The sequence below is a fragment of the Notolepis coatsorum genome (assembly GCF_963971535.1).
Source record: "Notolepis coatsorum genome assembly, chromosome: 2".
NCBI classification, from domain to species: Eukaryota; Metazoa; Chordata; class Actinopteri; order Aulopiformes; family Paralepididae; genus Notolepis; species Notolepis coatsorum.
Genome location: NC_140166.1, coordinates 194197609 through 194220531, shown reverse-complemented (window position 1 = coordinate 194220531; position 22923 = coordinate 194197609). Strand labels below are relative to the sequence as shown.

The following is a 22923-nucleotide window of genomic DNA, read 5'->3' as shown; positions in this document are numbered from 1 at the left end:
AGAATGTTGAGTTTGATGCAGATCATTCCATGATTGTCTAAAAGCAGTTATACAAGTTGGTTGTGATTTGCAGTACAGCATCAGATGTATCAAATTGTGTTATTGTATTGTACTTGCTCAGAAGCTGATAGCTGTAAACATTTCATACCTTATTATTGCAATAGGCCAACTATTAAAACAATAGGCCAGTTTGCTCTGCTAGAAACTATTGGGGCTGTATTAACTCTTTGGGCACCACCCACTTTCCCCATCTGTACCGCCTGGCGCCAGCGTTATTGACCATTTTAGCAATGTTTGCAGACCCATCGTGTGTTCTGTATTATAGCTATGGAGACAATAGTATGGCTATTGGCTAATTTGACAGGCATTGTTCATAGTCCATTACTGACGAATCAGTTCATTTCTACACACTGTAGTTTGTTTTGTTATTACATGCTAGCTAAACATCGTCCCTTTCCAAAATAATCCAGTCTTTTTTCATAGATCGCGAGATATGACGCCTTAGATGAAATAAGCCCAAATCGTTCTGGTTGATCGCCTGAAACCCCAAATACTCCCAAATCAAAGGTATATATACCATGCACATATGTGCCTTCACAAAATCATCAAGGGGGGTTGTTCTAACTAGAAACTGCTATCATGTTTGTCGAGCATGTTTTACTTCCGGTAAAACACGACACTGTGATCGTTACAAAAACATGTTTCAGGTTCGGTAAAATAGACATAGAATATACCTTACCTTAGCCAGAAGGTATTCCAAAAAGAATAATTCCCAGTGATCGCATCGCCATCGCGATTACCCGTGTATATGCCTCGTGTATACGGGAAATAGGCTTCAGGCAAAAAAATCTCGAGGTGATCGCTCTGTCACTCTGTCTCCGAGGAGGAGGGGCCCTGGCAAAAATAAAAATAAAAAGAGAATAGGTGTATCCATACCAAGCTATTCCAGTTCAGAAGGTAGGCGATACTGCCACCTGGTGAAATTCGATCGTCATTGCAATTCCAACGTAGGCAGATGAGCCAGGGAGACCTAGAGGGCTCCGGCTGACTGTATAGAACGGGGATCAAAGGAAAAATATCAAAGGATCAAAACCCGCGAAATCTCGGGTTTTGGCACTCAACGCATGGCGAGATAACCCGACTTATCTCAGGTATGGCGCCCAATGAGTTAAGTGGTAGACTATTGGTTTTAAATCAAATATAGCCTAACATAAATCTTTGGTTAAATGGAAATTGGTAGTGCCCCACTCCCCCTTTCACTTGTGAGCACAATTATACAACAATAACTCTATTACTCTATATTTGATGGGTGATGGACCACACTATGGTCAAAATAGCCCTCAGCCTGCCTCTATTGTACAGCAGTGAATCAGCCAAACCTCTCTGGAGTCCTCCAGGCAGGGACTAAACATGGCTACTGTACCTCCAGCTACATGACTAATGTCTGGGTACTGTGGAAAAAACGAATCACATGGTGAAACAGTCAAATTAGGCGTGTATATGGATTTCTCTTTTAAAGGATTTCTCTTTCAATTATTCCTCCTTAAATTATTTCTCCGTAAAGGATTTCTCTTTAAAAGGCCCATGCATTATAAATGGACTTTTCCAGTGTTTAGCATTATTTCCTAGCAATGGGGGATTATATCAATGTGGTCTGTGTCGTTAATTATTATCATATTGACTAATCAGTCTAGTCTCGAGTTCACGAGATCTTCCCTTACTCAACTAAGCCGTTCTGATTTGACGGTATTGCTGACGTGAATAAGGTACTGATTTGCAGTAACGCCCCCTCTATGGTTGTAGCGCATAGTGTAACCCGACACTTGCTCAAACGGGTTTTAACAGAGAGGCAGAGAATGAGCGAGAGAGAGAGAGATGGAGAGAGAGGTACTGCGCGGTCCCCGCATGCAGGAGTGTAAAAATGTGTGTGCGTGCGCCGCAGGGATGGGTCTTCTCGCTAGAGCTGCCGCGATTACCGCATTACCGCGGTATCGCTGTTACATCACGGCCACCGCAGAGTAGGCTGAATACCGCGTCACCGCTGTTTTTTATAATAATAATAATAAATTACCCTCCTCTCGTTGGGCTTGCGGCTCTGCAGATATACCCTACTCTCGGACCTCTATCGAGGTTCCAAGCGACCCTATTGGGTACCAGAAAAGTCACGTGAAACATTGCAGACCACTGATTGGTCAGAAGAGAGACGCGTCACACGTTGTAGCGTCATGCAGTGTGTTGCCACCAATCGGCAAGCGCGTATTAGGTTTTTACTTCCTGAATGTCAGCTCATCACAACACGGCTAATAACGTTAGCTTTAACTCTCCGCCGGAGTGGACTACCATCGCTCCTAAGGAGTACTAAACGAGACATAATGATTTTACTGTCTGCAACGAATGTTATAATAAAAGCCCTTCGTTCTATACACTTGTCTGATTGAAAACTTTATTAACAGACCGCAGAACGGGACAACTCAGCACGCTCTGAGCAAAGAAAGGAACTGAGATATGAATAGAGTATTGCTTGCCTTGCTATCGTCCGGTAAATACGTTGATGTTATTGAACGTATAACTATATAATGTTAATGCCACAAAACGAATGCCTTTATTATAAAGTAGTAACTTTATAGTAATAATAATAAGAAAGGGTCGGGGGGGTTAGGGGTAACCACCCCTGCCCGCGACAACGAGTGAACTGCGCACGACCAGAGGGGAAACTTCGAATCCGTGTTTCACTTTCAATAACTAATGCGTGCTTGCCGAATCCCAAACAATATTCATGCTGCAAAGTCATCCTCTAAAGATAGACATTTAGACTAGAGGCAGGCTATATGCTATAAAGAGTAGACTACTACTAAAAAAAAAATGCATTCAACATTTTTTTTTGTGTGCGTGCGGTTATTACATTATACGGCGGTAGGAAATATTTTGCAAATGTGTGCGGTAAGGAAAACATCAATACCGCGGCAGCTCTACTTCTCGCACACACACAGAGCATTTGCACAGGTTGTGTGTAAATGCTCCGTGTGTCCCTCTCTCTCTCTATCTCTCTCTCTCTATCTCTCTCCCTTGCAGTCGGGAGCACTAGCAGTAGCTTATCACTGTCAAAATAGGTTGTGTGTAAATGCTCTGTGTCCCTCTCTCTATCTCTCTCTCTCCCTCTCTATCTCTCTCTCTCTCCCTCGCAGTCGGGAGCACTAGCTTATCACTGTAAAAATATTTTTGCGCATGCTCCCACGCGCACACCCAGGGGGTGAATTTAGAGCCCGCCATTGGCGCTCAGTTTTTACGTTTGGCGCCTCCCACTGAGAGGTCTGCCCGCCGTGTGGCGTGTAATCAATCAATCAAGTTCATAACGATACTCTTATTTTGAAAATCTGTGCAGGTCTCATTTCCGCCCCAAGCGCAGCTCCAGTCATAATATCGATGGCTCCGGCAGTTAGCAACATTCGGTTCGTATGATACTCTTGGCGCCAGGGGTATATATTGTCATTTGAAACAAGTTATCAATGCATTGTCCCGTTGGATTATGCCCCCCGCAGCGAAATTAATTAGTCTCCCCCTCAATCTCTCTTTTTTTTTTTTTGGATAAGCTTTTTCTCCCCATTTTTCGATTTTTCTCCCGTCCCCAATTTCGTATTGTCCAATTCTACCCTCCCCTGTCTCGAACGCTGTTAGGCCATGCCTCCCACAAGCCGGCTACAATGTGGACGAAGCCTTGCATCACGTGTCCCCTCCGGTACTCGAGGCAGCCGTCGCATCTTTTCACCTGCACAGCGCAATCTCTCAGCGGCGAGGGTCTGCGTGGGAGGGACACGCCGCCCTCGTCGCTTCCTGATTCTACTGCGCAGGCGCACCAACCGACCTGTAGGAGTCGCTGTCCACAACGTCCGATCCCCACCCACCAGCTTGCCAATTGTATTAGTATGAACGACCAGCCAAGCTGGTAGCAATGCAGAGAGCTGGGCTCGAACCCAGCATATCCTGCATTGGTGGCGAGCGCCTTGCCCACTGCGCCACCTAGCCGCCCCTCAATCTCTCTCTATCTCTCTCTCTCTGTGCCAGTTGCAGACGGTGTGGGTGACTGTCACTCAAAGCGCTTATGGGCGGAGCCCATCCAATAACAGCCTGAATTCCAAAGGGAGAAAAATGATGCTTTTGAGAAAATTTGAGTACTTGATTAGAAATATAAAACAATTAATATTTTTGAAAAAAACCTTACAGATGTGTTCCATAGACTCACAGGCATTGTGTAAAGTTGCCCAAATAGTGCAAGGAATAGCAATGCATGTCCCCTTTAAAGTCTTCCTCTCTCTTATACACTCACTGCTTCTTTCAGTCTTTCTGGTTTAAATGTGTTTCGAGTTTGAGGTGCTATTTCAGTGGCAGCAGTGCAGTAATTATAATGTGGAAAGTCGTTTCCCCTTGATGAAATAATGTATTGACACTTCCCTGTGTGTCACACAGGCCGCGCTCTCTCTGTTGGCCATATGTTTGTTATGATGACCCCGGCTTAGTTCAGGAATAGCTTGAATTTTGGGGCTGGCTGGGTTACACTATTAACACTTTCAGCGGCAGAGGTCGCTGTGGGCCGTGTGGCAAGAATGCCACCGCTTTAATGAATGGGGATACATGCCGGTGTTTGCAGGGCTAAAACTATATTAAATATCGCAGGGCTCAACAGTGCGAGATATATGTTGCACGTGCTACAGCAACATCGGTCTGTGCGATGAATGGATTTACAACAGTAGCACTGGTGCGATAGGCATTCAGTTCATATCGATACTCTTATTTCGAAAATCCTGTGGCAAGTCTCATTTCCGCCCAAGTGCAGCTCCAGCCATAATATCTATGGCTCCGGCAGCTAACAACATTCGGTTCATATCGATACTCTTATTTTGAAAATCCTGTGGCAAGTCTCAGTCATTTCCTCCCAAGCGCAGCTGACGGCAGCCCAACAACAATTTTGCGACCAGGAAATAAGTCCCTGCCTGTTTTTCCCGCCAAACGCTTCCAATGCATCTTACATGCTGTGCATCCTCACCAAAACTAACTAGTTAGCTGCTACTGGTAACTAAGCTAAGCTAACCCGTAGGGCTGGGCGATATGACGATATTATATAAATATCGGGTACAGTTCATTAACGATACACTTTTTAAACGTATCGTGGATATCGTGATGTTTTGCCCAAGAGGCTTGTGTTGCGTCAATCTGGTCCACACGTTGACACTTTTGAACAGCGCCGCCCCACACACACACTACTGCATCAAAAGTTACTACTTATGATAACAAAGGCATTCGTTTTGTGGCATTGACGTTATATAGTTACACTTTCAATAACATCAGCGTATTTACATAGCAACGACCGAGGTCGACCTAGATATAGCAAGCATTAGCCGTTCATATCTCAGCCCGTGCTGACTCCGTTGTGCCCATTCTGCGGTCTGTTAATAACGTTTTCAATCAGACAGATGTATGGAAAGGCTTTTATTATAACATCCGTTGCAGTAAAATCATTATGCCTCCAGTCGTTTAGTCATTCTGCAGAGCTAAAAGCTAAACGTCGGCCGCGGCGAGCTACCGCTGCCATTGTTGTTTTCATTGAGCTCTCCAATGGCGGAAGTAAAAAATGAATACGCGCTTGCCGATTGGTGCTAAGAACAGCAGGGCGGGTGCAAGCGATGTGACGTAATTGGCAGACGCGACTGTCAATCAAAATGATTCTGTTTGCCGACTGAATGAATATAAACGTTATTAACAGATTGCAGCATAGGTACAATACAGTACAGCTCAATACAACAACAGTCAACAGTGGACTGGAGGATGCAGACCAGAGAAAGACTTTCGTCTTGTTTACATCAGGGTCCCCCATTTTCAATTCATCATATTTCATATCTAAATCATATAATATCTCATTGCTAAATATATGCAATATATAATCTAATAATCCAATAATCTAAATCTAATATATAATATAAAAATGCTAAATGCATGGGTATTTTATTTTGTCTTTAATGTTAGCTTGCAAACTCAAATACTGTCTTGGTAAGCCTCATAATGAATTGTTTGGGGAAAAAAAGAAAAACATTGTGATGCGTATCGTGTATCGCCGAAAGGTCAGAAAATATCGTGATATCATATTTAGGCCATATCGCCCAGCCCTACTAACCCGGCTCAGAGGCAGAGAAAACAGTGATGTCAGTATTTACTGAGGATGGCCAGATCGCCTATAACTGTTCCGCAACTGTAAATTACTTCCGGGGGGGGCCTGATTGGCCCCGACAGGCACGTGACGCGCAACTTTCTCTGCCGCGCGGCACGCTCCGCAGAGCGGAGCGGCAGAGCTTGCGGAATTATGTGACCGCCCTAATCCGCCATGATTTTCATTCGGCGCTTCAGCTCACCTGGCAGAGCAGCGGTCCTGCGGTCCTGCGGTCCGTTGTTGACGAGTTCGAATCCCATCAAATTTTTTTTTTTAACGTGATTTTTTTTTTAACGTGTATTCTTTCGCCGGTTAAGGTTAGGCATGGTTAAGGTTAAGGTTAAGGTTAGGCATTGTTTCGGAGTTGGTTAAGGTTAGAACGGTTAAGTTTAGGCGCTGTTAAGGAGCTGGTTAAGGTTAGAGTTTGTCTTAGAGAATGGCAATATTCTTTCTATGGTTAAGGTTAGGCATGGTTAAGGTTAAGGTTAAGGTTAGGCATTGTTTCGGAGTTGGTTAAGGTTAGAACGGTTAAGTTTAGGCGCTGTTAAGGAGCTGGTTAAGGTTAGAGTTTGTGTTCGAGAATGGCAATAGACAGCCTATTTCCGCGCGACAGCTCTCAGCTATCGTTCAATCTGTGAAAAAAAAATTGCATCCATACATTCCCGTTTTATACCGTGGTGAATATGAGTATAGTTTTTTAGAGTCATTCTGTGTAATCCCAGGTAACGCCCCTATGCAGCGTTTAGTGCATTTCACTAGAAACCGTGGCATTCCTCGCCTGGATCAACAATCAATCTAAAATCAACGCTATATTATCGGTATTATGTTTCATCATGAAAGGGTGGGGGGGGCGGGGGTTTCTATGCTTCGATCGTCACCAACGGAATACGGTACACACACACATTACACACATACGTTAGGATCGCGGGGAAGGTATTCTTCGATCAACGCAAGATTGATACCATATAGCCCTTACCTTGACTAGGATGTACTGTACTGCAAAAAGAATATTCCAATGATCTGATCGCCATTCCTGTATTGATGTCGATCGTGTTGCCAACATAATTCACCAAAGAACATGAACCGGGAGTGCTTGATTATCCTCAACAATCCATGTGTTATAACCGCTTGCCCATGCATAACTAGGAAAACCCGGACCGGACTTTTTAGATCGATGTACATCCCAAGCTAGAGAGTTTCCAAGGATGTGCGATACCGGCCGCAAGGCTGCAGGCGGCGGTATTGGACGTTTGCAATCTCAGACTCATCCCCAATGATAACACAGGCTCCCGCGATGGATTATGAATGAGAGTATCGAATAAAATAACTAACGATAGAAAACCCGACTTTTCTCGGGGTTGGCGCCCAACACATGGCAAGTTATCTGGCCCCAAATGTGTTAAGTAAGGGAAACTGATAACACTAGATCCTGCTTTTAGGTGTAATGGGTTTACATCCCACTTCTTTTATTGTTCTGTTGTTGGATATAGAATAGTGTAGGCTTCCTTTGGAAATAGAAAGGCATACCATTCCTTATACCATAGAAAACATAATTGTGGGACAGGAAGAATATTTAATAAATAGAGGCTTTGTCTCATAAGCTTTCTCTGAGGTCTTGGAATGTTAATTATAGAGGCCTGGAATATGAACGATGGGGGCTGGTTGTTGTATTGAATATGCTGCTGCTGCATCTTGGTTCAAAGCAGAGGGAAGCCAGGCAGGGTCTCTACATTCAGTCAATCTAAAGAAAGACTTGTTTTGTCATCTTGAAAGAAAAGGGCCATATGGCCTTCTGGCCGATGGTTCAACAGCCCCACTGCATAGCTAGCAGACCGACAGAGCTGATGGTTCATACTCAAATTGCCCCACTGCAGAGCAGACTGATGGAGCTGACCGAGGCTGGGGGTGTGTTTGTGTGTGTGTGTGTGTGTGTGTGTGTGTGTGAGGTGGTGGGGGACAGGCACGTGCACACATAGAGCCCAAGGGGTGCTCGAGCAACCCTTTTGAACCTCATAAAAAAGCCCTTTGAAACATTTAATTTTTTACCGTTGCGCATATAGATGGCCCTTCCAACTGAAGATTTTCAGGATAGAATAAAAATATTAGGTAAAGAGAGAGATGCCCCGGGGCCGTATTCCATTGCAGTTTGCACGGCCTCCTCAGCGTGCCTCTCCGCGGACCTATATATTTTATGCATAGCGTGGGTGGTGATGATGATAGAAACCGCTGTGGCGCATACAGTTGAATGCTGGTATTACACTCACTGAGGGACACGAATAAGTCAAGTCCAATGGGATTTGGGAATCTCAAATACAAATCGGGATTGGAATAAAAAATGCATTTATATTAAACAATACAGAATATACAGCACTTCTTGCGGTCTTTAGGGTAAGCACTTATTCCCTCCCCCCTGAACATTTATGGAGATGTATGGGCCTTTTAAGTCAGTGAATAAAAGTGTCTTTCAAGGATAAGTGAGCTCTTGCACTGATTATTATAGTTCAATATTCAATATTTGATCACCAAAAGCCCCCTAAAAGCATAAAAAGCCCCCCCCCGCCCAAAAAGGGCCCCCAAAAATCGGGCTTGCGCGCTCGGTTCTAACACACAGTCAGGTACAGTGCCCTTTTCAGCCGCACCTGCCCCTCTAAAGTCCTGTGCACGTCCCTGGTGGGGGACAAGGGGAGACGGGCACTGCTCCGCTTTTAGGCCCCCATCCTTGAGTCGTAATTGACTTGCACATCCTGGCCGGCAGCTGCACGTGTGTGAAACTGAGGATGAAAACATAAGTGCATCAATCATAGTTGTGTTAATATCCCTCAGATAGGCTGTGCTCAGGCAAAGCTGTCCCTTCAGCTGGGACTTTCTATCATCAGGGTGATCTTTGTGAACACTACTAGGCTACAGCCTACTACTTGGTAGAGATGAATTGTAAACAATGACACACATATTGGTCAGTTGTATTATAAGTAGGCCTATGTTTAGTCTTTGAGTTATAGGCTAGGTGTGGCTGGGTCCGTTTTTAAGTGAGCCACGTCTCTCGGTTTATCGAAGCAGTGACCAGCTCACTATAGTACAACAACAACAGTGTTCTGGAACAATAGGCCAACAGCTACTGGACTAACTGGAGAATCAAACTAGGCTACATTTAGAGGTACTGTTGTTCCTCTTACCTCATATAAGGCTTGTTCTCTGCCACAACACTATGCTAGCTCCACCTAGCTAGCTGATCAAGCCAATTCCAAACACATTCTAAGGCCAAATACTAAGGTATGATGCTTGGCATATAATAAGTGATGGAGAATATACATTAGGGAAAAAAATCAACAATTTCCTGGATGAAGTTTCATGGTCATCATGGCTGACTTGTGGTTAACAAAGTCTACATCTGAATATGCTGTTTATTTTTAGATGATGACTAGAGATATGCGTGGGCTGTTTTTGCACTGAAGAAAGAGAGCAGCAACTACTGTAGTGTGTGTCTGTCAACCATCTCTGGCCTGCTTATCTTATCTCCTATGTTGGGAGTTTCTAAAATAACTTTGCAATCCTTGGTCTGGTTTCACACACAAACTGGTGCGTGACTCACAGATGGGTCATCTGTGAAATAATAAGGTCACATTTCTGGCTGTGAATTATTTGTGCTTTGATCCATTCGCTATTGTTTCCATACAAAAAAAAGTAAAGTTAGTTTAGCCTAGGGTTGGGCGTTGGGAGGCATACCGAATATGAAGGTAAGAAATGTTCTGGTCAGTTTCTTATGATGGTGTTGAACTTGGTGTGTCATTTGTGTTTTATTACTAGAATATTGTAGGTAGGGATGCTCCGATAATGATATCGGATATCGGCCCCGATATGACTAAAATAGCTGGATGGGGTAGCGGAGAAAAAAAAAAAAAAAAAAAAAAAAAATATATATATATATATATATATATATATTAGTTGAAATAAATAACAATCCAGTACATTTATATCTGTGTTAATTTGTTACATTTTGTTTCGCTAAGTTAGGAAAGTAATGTCAAGCCTGATGTTGCCTTGCACAAAAGAATGATCCCAGTCTCTTCCACACAGTGAGGCATACAGTTTATTAGTTGAACAATGGGTATTGGATCGGTACTCGGTATCGGCTGTTACCCAAAGCCCAGGTATCAGTATTGTAGGCTAGACCTTGCTGTTTGAACAGGAGCTGTGGAATATGCAGGCAGTACGAGGGCTTTAATTGGTCCCTTAGCAGCGCCCCCTTTCTGTTTATGTACAGCTGTTGTGCCACGACTATGCTAGGCTACCTGGTGACACAGGAGAGAGAGAGAGACACCTGCTCTCTGTCCCATGGTGCTGGAACATGCTGCCGCAGCAGCAGCTGGGATAGTATTCCATCTAAGCAAGGCTATCTTATCTCTCTATCTCTCCATTGAGAGGAGAGTTCTTTATCTCATTGTCACAATCCTGTTCAGAAATACTGGGATGGATATGATAATGTTTCCTATACGACGTGTTGGTTTTTAGCCACATATTACATTATTAATAGCAACACCTCTGGATAGGAGAAGCCTCACTTTAGTTAGTAGTACCCAACAAACTTATCGTGCCCTGAACAGCTCACTTTACACATGAGATGAGTTCAAATGGTGGACAATGATCCCTGTCATGTCTACAGTTTGTATTTAGGAAAAGCACACTCAGTGGAAGGATGAGGAAAGAGGAAGTGATGAATGAATGGAAAGAAGGAAAGGAAAGAAGGAGGTCACCCAGGAGAAAGGGGACACTGTTGCATGTACTTTGAGTCTTGTTTTTGTGTGTGTGGTGATGTCGTGTGTGTGTGCATGTGCTTGTTGTGTGTGTGCATTTGCAATGATCCAGAGGGCAGGTACCCGTAGTTTGACAGGAATTCTCCCGGGTGTGTCATTCTGCGGTGAGAGGGTATGGGGGGGGGGGGGGGGGGGTTGCTAACCAAGCCAATGTGGGGATGTGTGATGATGATGATGTACATTTGGTGGAGATGTATGGAACAGAAAAGCTAGGATGAAAGAGACCGCAAAGGAAAGGGCAAGTGAGTGAGAGAGCCTGTGAGTGTGTGAGAGAGAGAGAGAGAGAGAGAGTGGAAGGTAGATGGAGAGCGGGAGGTTGGAAGAGTATGGAAGTCACGGAGTCCACCATCCCCCTGGCAACTAGGCTTACTTCAGTGTGGGCAAGCTGGGTTTATGGGCTTTATAAATAGGCCTAGCTGTAATTATAGGTTTTAAGTGAAGAAAAGGCAGACTGGCTGTTTATTGATGGCCTAGCCTATGTAGACTTTGTTGTGTCTTCTTTAGTCTTCTCCACTCAGCCTTCATCATAACAACCAAGTCCCAACATAATCAAGTCAGGAGGATGATGGGGATCAATGTCATGTTTAGATTCTGATTATAGACTTTAGTAATGAGCTAAGAAAGAGCTCAACCACAGTACAGCTAGGTTTTTCCATGGGGATACTGTTTAAAGTGGTCTGCCAACGTGAACGTCATGGAAGACCAATTCAAACCACTTTCATTAAAGTCTAGAATCAACAGGGCTGCATAATCTTCAAAGTATGGCCTAAAGCACAAGGTTCCACATAGGCCTACGGCCTACCTTGGCCTAAAGCATAAGGTTCCACATAGTTCTAGTTCTAGGGCCTACAGTACCATGGCAAAGCACAAGGTTAATCTACATAGGCCTTAGGGATGCCCCGATCGATCGACCAGCGATCGGTATCGGCCGATATTCACTAAAATAGCTAGATCGGGTATAAAATTTTTTAATAATAATAATAATAATAATTTATATAATAAGAAATAACAATTCAGTAAATGTATCTGTGTTAATCTTTTACATTTAGTTTCACTAAGTTAGGAAAGTAATGTTTTAAGTCCAGAAAAATAATTCAACAGCGGTGCTGTGCTGCGCACACTCTGCCGGAATCCATATTTGTGCGTGCACACGTGCCGCCGGAATCCATATTAGTGTGCGCTGCCGGAGAAATAACTTAAAACTACCTTAGAATTGTTCGAGATAGGATGTTCATGTTCATGTTCATGGAGTCATGTGCGTGTTAATTTGCTAGGATGTTTTTGGTGTGTCCGCTGACACTAGAAGTGCTCTGGAGGCCCAGGTAGCTGCATATTTGTACACTGTACAATCTTATCAAGTGAAAATATCTTGTATTTGGTACAATAAGTCCAATATTGAGTAGAATTATCTTATTCCACAGATAATTTTGCTTATTTTTTTCTTGATTTTGGTCAATTTAATCTTGTTTTAAGAAAATGTTAATCTTGTTTTCTTAAAACAAGATTAAATTGACAAATCAGAAAAAAGCTAAATTATCTGCCAGTAGGATAAGATAATTCAAGATAATTCTACTCAATATAGACTTATTGTACCAAATACAAGATATGTTCGTTTGATAAGATAAATTTTTTTTGCAGTGTAGTCAGGGGAGGAAACTAACTTTTTGGCTTACCAGCCAACTGGCGAGTATCTGATTTTTTTTACCAGCCAAACAGATTTTTTACCAGACAAAAAAAATCGCTAATTGTGATAATTACTTCTTTGTATGTCAAGCCGCGTCAATGTTGTGTATGCATCTGGGTAGGCACACTGTGCCTTTAAGACAGCACGGTGGTCTTACGACAGTGCTGTGAAGTACCGTCAAGTGTTGTGGTAACGTCAGTTGGGTTGGTGTGCTGTTGTGCACAGTGCACTGGTTGAGCTAGCCCCTTTCGTGACTGCGATGTGCAAGCCAGGGGCTTTTGAGCATGAAATAAAATGTCTAACCTTACGTCGTAGTCCGGTGCTTTTTTGGAAACATTATAGTCATAACAAATACACCTAGCTGGCTGCTTTGAGCACACAGGGCTAACGTTAGCTAGCAAGCAGCTATAGCTAAAACGCTAACTAGAAGCTAACCACTGTATACAGTTCCAGTAGACTAACATTACACCTCTGTGATTTAAATGTGTCCTTAGTAACTTATACTCGAGGGTTGTACTAGGGTTGGATGCAGTTCCCCCGTTGGTCAGTCTGTCTGTTTTCCATCTTCTGCTGTGTTTAACGTTATCTGTTTGCGAGTGCTCCTGATGGCTAGCCTAGTACCGCGGGACTTTTATTATTATATGTCCGCGGGTTGGCCAGTACTGCGCAAACGTTTATTAAACATTATATGCCCGCGGGTGGTCTTGTGCAGTGCTCTCGTGGCACTGTCAACTAAAGCGAACACTCAGAAGACGCGCACCGTTTGCCAGTGCAGTGATTGCAGAATGTTTTATTTTTTTGTATACTCGCCAGCAGGGGAGGAAACTAACTTTTTGGCTTACCAGCCAACTGGCGGGTATCTGATTTTTTTTACCAGCCAAACGTAAAAAATACTAGCATTTGGCCAGTAAAGTGGCCTAATTTCCTCCCCTGAGTGTAGTTGTAATCAAAGTAAATGTCAAGATTAATGCCTCAACACTTGTACACTATTTGCAGGGCTGTACGCTAAGCTTTTTCACTAGGGGCACACTTGCCCCTAAATGAGAAATTTAGGGGCAAAGAATATTTTTTAGGGGAACATTTTTAAATAATTATTTTACCATTATAGTAGGGCTGGGCGATATGGCCTCTAAATGATATCGCGATATTTTGACATTTCCTCTAAAGCACTTAAAAATGCTTGATTTAACCCTTTGATGCATACAGTCACGCCAATATGATGATTATAATAAGTCCCTGCAACATATGTTTGCATTATTAAACCATGAAGATGCTTTAAAAAATAATTTAATGAAAATGTACTAAGAGTAGTCTACTGACAGTGCACACTAATAAAAAAAAAAGTATTTACATCTAAGACAATTTATATAAAAACTCTTGGGTGACTTTTACACAGTACTGTGTTTTCTATCCACTTTTGACTATACCTTGTAACCGGTAGAGCAGCTCTAAAATAGCAATGACGTCATGTAACCACAGCGTGACTATTTCACTGCATTTGCCCCTAAAAATAGATAGAATTAGTCATAGATAATAGATATGTGCAAACTGGAAAAAGTTATTTGGAGGCTTCGCGCAGTGGGCGTGTCAACACGCAATTGTCATTTCATAATAAACACATATCACTGCGGCGCACAGCAAGTTTCAATTTCAGTTCCTGGCATTTTTAACCAGTGGAGAAAGGGAAGAGATTTCCCTATCGTTTTTCTTATATGAATTATTCTACGTTAATAAAACATACCTGGTGATCAACTACAGTTTGCCGTGAACATTATGATATGTGTGTAGTGTTCCGATAACGACGGCTGGGCAGCGGAAGCTGGATTTTGCGAGAAGCATGCAGCTGCAGAGCCGCAGAGCGGGGCCTCTGTGCCTGCACAGTGCAATACTCCAATTCAGCCATTGGCAATTCAGCCGTTGGGTGGGGGGCGCTGTTGAGCGGGCCTGTGACCGGACCTGAAAGCGCCCCTGCTCTGCGGCTCTGCAGTTGCATACTATTGGGATTCGTTGGGAGCAGCACGGAGTCTCGACTCGGGACTTATTTTATTTGGAATATAATGACTGTATACGCAAAAGTAGCCTAGTTTTAAGTTAAAATATTATAAATCTACATGCCTTTTGTATCCAATTTGTATGGATTAATTTAGGAGTGAAATGCGAATGAAGGGTTGAAATCAGTACTCGCAAGCTTGCCCCCAGATATTATTTTAAACTCGCATGGACCAAATTAGGGCGCAATTTGCGATGATCTCGTCAGCCCTGATTTGTATTGAACATACATGGATATAGATTATTTAATCGATAATATAAATACTATTACTAACATACTAACTGTCTAACATACACAAATGAAATCATAACACTACAACAGCACTTTACACCTAAGAAGTCTCAGTGGCATAGGCTACATTCTGCCTTAGAGCATTTCATTTTCCTGGGCTTTTGAAAGAAAAGCTCCAGGGCTCTTTGGTAGGGGAATTCACTGGTAGGGGCCCAATGCCCATTGAGGCTGAGACGCATACAAGCGGCCAGATGGTCTCCCTGCAGCCTTCTCCTCAGGTCAGTCTTTTACATTAAGCACTCTCCACAGCCCAAATGAAATGATAAAAAAAAGTATAATTTTTTTTTTATATATTTTTTTTTTCTTTTTAATTATTTTTTTAATAGTCTAGTAAGCGGCGGTCCTAATTCAGCGCCGCTGCTGAATGCATATAAGGGAAACACTGAAGTCAAGCCTGATGTTGCCTTGCACAAAATAATGATCCCAGTCTCTTCCACACAGTGAGGCATACAGTTTATTAATTGAACAATGGGTATTTACATTTAGTCATTTAGCGGACTCTTTTATCCAAAGCGACTTACAAGTTCTGTACGACAAGTCATCAGGAAGGGCACAACTCTATCAGCTGAGTAACAATGTTGGTGCTACAGTGTGTAGGTTAGTATATTAGGAGAAGTGCATGACAGTAAGGTTAGTTAGGGTTAGATTTATTATTATTTTGTATCTATAACAAAACCAAAAACGATCGCTATCGGCAGTGTATCGGCCGATATGGCTCATAGAAGATCGGTGATCGGTATCGGTGGCAAAAAACTTGATCGGGGCATCCCTAATAGGCCTAGGCCTAGGACTAATTCTGTTTGGAATGAAGATGATGTTTCCAGAAACCTAACCCAGTGTGTTATGCCAGGATCACAACACAATATTTCTGTCTTTCACAATGGTCACCCACCAATACCATGTCTGATAGTTTATCATAGCATCATAAAATCTAGCTGTGTCTTGGCCAAACAGATTACTGCATGTCGTCTTGGCATGAAATTCGGGGAGGAGGGGTTTTGTTTGGATCAGAACACAGGAATTGTCACACTAGAAGAAAAAAGGCTAACAATTCTAACATTCTAGACTTTTCGTCTGTGTCATCCCAGGCCAGACACCACATTCACTGTTCTTTGATTATGTCACCCTACAAGGGGTAAAGAGGCCCGTCCGTCATCCCGGACATTCATAATCGGGCACGACGCTGGAAATGTTGAAATGCATGACAAAATGTTGTAAAACTGAATTCATGTAACATTAGTCTGATCCTGGCATAAGGAGCAGCCCATCCTGTCTAATTTCCAATTGTGACAATCTTTCTTCAATGCATTCCTAATATACATTTTTTTATTATTTTATGGACCACTCCACAATATGCTTAACATATCTAGTCTAGTCCATCTCGGACTGTTCAGGTGTCTCAGAACTGGAGCCTCTCTGACTCTTCTGTTTTCGAGTCTAATTACAGCAGAGGACATTCTGTTGGAGGCGGAGCCTTGTTTTTCTGCCTTCTCAGTCCACTCAGGTCCCTGAATGGTAACTCTCAGGAAGAGGTGTGTGTGTGTGTGTGTGTCTGCACAGGATGAATGGTTGATTACTGCAGTGAGTGCTATAACCTCCCCCTCCATCCTCTCTGTGGTCAGTGATCCTGTCCCTTGGTTCTGGAGCAGAGGGAGGCGAGGGGGCACTCCCCTGGCTTGGCCTGGTTCTGCCCGCACTGTAACCTAGCTCTACAGGCTAAAACATGTTAAATATAATGACCCACTCGCCAAGAGACTGTCCTGTGTCTTTCACAATAAAATAAATTTTGAAACAACCCTGACCCTCCTCACCCCATGTATCTGCCTTTCCTCTCACTAACCAGGGCCATGAAGTACCAGAGCCAAAGGATGTCATGTGGCTCCTGCTTGGGTTTTTCTGTTTATGGCACTTTTAGTGCACTGGCTGCAGTGGCTGGAACATCTGGAGCTGGACCACAACAGTTCAGTCAATCCAGCCTTTACATGGGTTGTTGTGTCTTACCTTGGCTCCACTGGTGGCTTTTACCTTGGCATCTTTGAACCATCCAAACCACTAAGTTTACAGATGTAGGCTAGGGCTGAGCCCAAACGGTCGAACGTTCGGACCTTCGTTCGTTACGTTGGCATTCGAATTCTAAATCAACATTTGAATTTAAAATGTTTAATACATATGTTTTTTATGCGTCTATTCATTCTGTTTAAACCAATGGGGTTTTTCTTCACAGTTGCAGATAAAGATTAGGCTACACTAATATTATAGTATTAAAACTGAATTATATTCATTAAAGAAAGTTGATAAAAAAAAACTAATTTAATCAGATTAACACTTTGGTTGCTTTGGGTTAAATTAATGATATACCATAGATTGCCAGCGCTATTTGTCTATGGAGAAAGTCCCCTTCTTTGCAGGGCTATAACTTTTTAAATCATATTGCTACATTGCCATTATTAGGGCCCATTCAAAGTCCTATATGTATTGTTCATTGTGTAGCAACGTTAAACTTTTTCATTCACATATTCATAGTAAAGTATGGTCTAATGTATAAGTATGTTTTCATCTCTTTCTGCAGCTTTCTCCAGAACGTGATATATAGCCCCAAATGCATTATATTGATGATGAAATACAGTTTGATGGCAATCAGCGCGATATAAAAAATTCCAACTAGACGTACTTCTAGAAGTTACTACACGTCATCTGATGTTGACCGGATGGGCGAGGGGGCGTTTATAATTCCGTGGGCAGCGTTATACCAATCATCTAATGTGGGTCAAATGTTGATAATAGCAATAATAATAATAATAATAAGCATATCTAAGACGGTAACGTTACACGCTAAAACTCACCCCAGTCTCCGCGCGCCGTTGGGCGATCATCGTCGAGTAGAAATTTTATCATTATGGGATATATTTTTACCCGGTCCATCTCCAGCTTGTATAATGGTATATACGTCCAAATCATGTTGTTTATCGAGTTATTGCCAATCGATCACCGTGTAGCGTGACGAGCCAGAGTCCCATGAACCATAGCGAGCGCCCGGAAGTACTACGGTCGTCATGACAACCTCTATTCAACATCCTGTGTGGCGATTGCGCCGATCGGCCACCAGATGGCGCTCCTGAACCGCCAGAGAGCTCAGTGGGTCCTGCTGGTGGATCTCAGGCCAGCGGAGGGGGAATATGAATCCGATCACAGATTTTTGAAATATTGATATAAGGACGCTGTACATCGTCCCCCGGCAACTTTAGCATGGCCAGCAAAGACGTGAAAAGACGTGTCCCGGCAGTCAAAGTGTTAATCACTTTATTCAAATTTAGGATTTAGTTTAAGGAAAACCCTGACGAAGTTTGAAGCCCAAAAACAGGCTTCGGGGACAGCCCTAATGTAGGCTAAGTAGAGCCCAACCGATATATCGGCCGTCCAATATTGGCTTATCACTGATATATCGATATCTGTGTATGTTACTGATATCCCGCCAGTTGATTAGAGGGCTTTTAATGGACTCTAGTGGGCTAATTTTGTAATGTAGAACAGTGGTTCCCAAAGTCGGGGTCGCGACCCAAAGGTGGGCCGCGAGCAGCCACGGGTGGGCCGCGAGATGATTTAAAAAAAAATAAAAGAAAATAAAAAAATATATATTTTTTATTTTTTGTTTTTTTTATTTTTTATTTTTTTATTTTAATTTTTTTTGTCATGCCACTGAACTTAGAAGCAGGCCAGGACAGTGTTTCTAGTTGTATTCTAAAATTCTATTCTATTGTATTCTAAAATGTGACTATATGGTTTTATATTAACTTAATAAATAAACAAAAACGAAAAATCTACTTATTTCAACGAACATTTCAAACTAAATAACAGATTATGCACATAAAACGCTGAACACAACCGAAGCAACAATAGTATTTTAATGAGGCTATTATTATTATCATTATTATTTTGCAACAAGTTAGCCCTCTCATAAATAGCACATATAAATGAATAACTAACTTGAACTAACTTAATAGGATTGAAGTGATATTTGGCTTAAAAAATCGGTCGCCTGGCAAAAAATTAATTAAAAAAAAAGCCAGACGATGTGCATTGGGCCGCGGCTCTCTGACGCCTTATTTTCTGGGCCCCGGCCTGAAAAGTTTGGGAACCCCTGATGTAGAAGATAGTATCACATGAAACTAGAGATCTTGAAGAGTCTATATATACCCGCCTTAAGTTTGACCTTTATTAATCCCCTCTGGGAAATCTGGATTCCATGCAAATGTCAACCTCACCATGAAAAAATTAAAATAACATGATCATATCCAAACCAATTTCAAATGTATCATCAAGGTAGTGATGCACCGATGTGAAAATTGTGGCCGATACCGATAACCGATATTAATATTGCTGTTCTGGCCGATACCGATATTTACCGATGTCGATATCTCTGTATAGAAAACACTTTTTTATGATAATCAAATAAAGAGCTTTTTTCCAAAACGCAATATTTTTAAAACTTTTGTAACTTATTTTCAGAAATGACTGATATTTTGAAACTATTTAAGGCCAAAACATGTATTAAAAAAAAGGATAATAAAAAGAAAAAAATTAAATATCGGCCCAATCTTGATATCGGACCGATACCGATGTGTAAAAAAACGGCCATATCGGCCGATATATCACTACATCAAGGTCTATATTTTGAAGTACAAAATAGATTTGATCGTAATATTTATGAGAATGCATGTTTTTTTCACCCTACAGGAGGAGACACAATGATGTAAAAATGTATTTTTCGATTAACCTAATTGTATGACTTTCTGAATGGCCAGAATGGCAAAAAAAATCAACAGATCTTTTTCTAACCTCACCTTTGGTCACGAAGGGCTGTTGTATCAATATGTGAATCAATTATGTACTTTGTGTCTTTCCATTGGCAGGTGAAGCGTGCTGTTATAATGCCCCTTTATGGGACAGCGAATGTAACATCCATAACGTTTTCCAGGAAAAGTTGTCATAAAACATGCATCTGGAATGCAATGTCAACCAAACTTCCTAAGCAAAGCTAACTTTTATAAAGATGACATATTAGCAACAATTAGTCACTCTGGTCTTATTTTTTGTATTCTTTACAAGCGGGGAACAAAATAACTAGACGCCATTCGCCAAATGCGTGTAGATTTACCGTCTGACGGCTAAAAATAATAGTCTGCTCGTCAGCTGGCGTGTAGTTCATATCGATACTCTTATTTTGAAAATCCTGTGCGTGTCTCATTGCCGCACCAAGCGCAGCTCCAGTCATAATATCTGGGCTCCGGCAGCTAGCAACGTTCAGGTTCATATGATACTCTTATTTTGAAAACCCTGTAGCAACTGCGCAAGTCATATGATATCCGCCCACTCAGTGTTTCTTGAAAACAGAGCAGCAGCGTCAACACAGCAGCGTTAACACAGCAGTGCGCCTACAGACGCAAAATAAGTCTGTGGTGTTTTTTTTCTTCTCACAACGAGTCCAATGCAGCTACATGCTTTGCACCGTCGCCATTCCTTTATGCCCACATCGCCCGAAATTAACGTTTATGTACCAATCACTACAACGTTAACGTAAGCTAACAAGCTAATCCTGATGATCAGACGAGGCAGAGGGAAAGGGAAGGGAAATGGGGGGGGGGGGGCACTCTCCCCTTCCCTGTGTGTGCGTGCGTTTGGAAAGACGACAGAGTCACTAGCCAGGACTCAGGACAGGAGTATATTATAGTAAACTGAGGATTACTGAGGATGGACAGATAATGTTGATATTCAAATATAAAAAAGTTTCGAGAGGAGTGGAAGTTTGAAGACGGACTACAATATGATGCGGGGGGGGGGGGTGAGTTGAAACACAGTGTGTGTGTGTGTCCCGACCCCACTTCTATGTTTCAATAAATTATTTGCATTTAAAACTATTAACGTTGACTCATTCCTTCAGTCCACTCAAAATTATGCTAATATTCCTTATGTTGTTTATGATATTAATTGAAAATAGCATATGAGAGTATTATATGTAATAATAACACATGGCGATATACTAAAAAGCTATTTATAATTTTTGGCTGGTAAAAAATCTGCCCGGCTAGTACTTTTAAAAATCTACCAGCCAAATGGCTGGTAAGTCAAAAAGTTAAGTTTGTTCCCTGTTTACAAGTGTTATGGATGTTACCGTGACGGATGTTACATTGCGAGTGACTGATGTTACATTGCGAATGTGTGTTGTTAAGTCGGATTATGACCCCTTTGTTTGATTTAAATCAGAAGTATTTTATGACTCCTTGTTTGATTAAAATCCAACATATTTCCAGATACAACTTTTTCACACATTGTTGGTCTAGGCAGAGCAGTGTCCACGTTAGCCTACTGCTAATCGGCTGCTGTCGGCCATCTCCCCCTCACGTCTGCTCAGCCTACATGTGTATTTGTTATTGTTTTGCCGAGTATCGTGACAAGAAACCCACCCCAAAAAACACAGAAACCCCAAATGAAACCAAACAGAAAGTAAATGAGTATTATTCCAGGGACGACATTTCAAGGCAGGCCCCCGGAATGAAGGATGCAGTGACCATAAGAGAGGGAGGAGTCAAGAAGAGGGTTAAAAAACACCACATGTCCATGTCCCTTATGGAGGCTTACCGCTGTTTTAAGGAGGACAATCCTGACATTGTCATTGGCAAATCCAAGTTTGCTGAACTCCGGCCACCTCATGTCTGTCTCTGTTCAGAAACGCCAAGGAATGTGTGTCTGTGTAGGTACCATGAAAACACTACCCTTCTCCTGGAATGTGTGCAGCGCCATGTTCCTCGCAAAGTGTTTAAGAGTTCGACAGAATTTGGACACAAGCCGGTTAATATTCCTCAATGGCAAAGGAGGGGAGTGCATACTCTGGAGGATATTTATGATAAGAACGGCCTCCGTGCGTTTCAGGACTTAAGAGAATTTTATGATCTTCCCGGCGAGTCCTTCTTTCTTTACCTTCAACTAAGGTCAGCACTGAGGGCGCATGGCGTACCGTGGGCTCAAGCCTTGCACCCACACCCCTTCCTCAGGCTCATAGTGGACAGGACGACATCCAGAGGGTTTGTCTCCGACTTTTATACGCTCTTAATTCAATCCACGTATAAAAACTTATCATTGGATACAATCTGGCGTGTGGATATCCCGGAGTTGGACCCCGAGTTTGACTGGGATGATGTTTGGGCAAATGTGGCATTATCTTCCCGCAACCCCAATCACCAGCAAATTAATTTTAATTATATTCATAGGACCTATCTTACACCTAGGAAGCTATATGCTATGGGACTGATAACCGACTCTCGGTGCACTTTGTGCTCTCAAAAGGCCACTGGCACTTATATGCATATGTATTGGGATTGCCCACCAGTGGCCCGCTTCTGGAGGTCAATAACGGACAAACTTTCAGATCTGTGTGGCTTAACTATCCCATTCACAGCTGTTACGCTACTCCTGAACGATATAACGACACTACCCGCGTCCGTACAACTGAAAAGGGTTGTCCTAGCGGGCGTCACAGCAGCGAAGAAGCTAATAGCAATGAGATGGAAGGAGCCTGAGAAGCTTACAATGATTAACTGGTCCCTAACTCTATTGGATGTGATTTATCTTGAGATATCCACAGCCCGGGTGATTGGGGTGGGGCAGGCTGGAATTGACCTGTGGTTCGCAGCGGCTGAGAAGGTAAAGGCCGCAGTGTGCGGCTGAGCGGGGTTGAGGTGCGTGTTCGGGTGAGTCCGGCGGTCTCTTGGGAGGGGGAGGAGGAAATGTTTTGTCTGTCTTGTCTTTTGTCTTGTCATCTTGAGTTTAGCTGGGGATATTATGGGGGGGCAGCTATTTAACTATTTCTTCACTGTTTGGCCACTTTTACACG

The 22923-nt window shown here is 42.5% G+C and overlaps 1 protein-coding gene across 1 annotated transcript in view; it reads left to right on the top strand.

Moving 5' to 3' along the window:
• Positions 1–22923, top strand: part of LOC311224053 (myosin IXB) — a 159137-nt gene that overhangs the window by 933 nt on the left and 135281 nt on the right.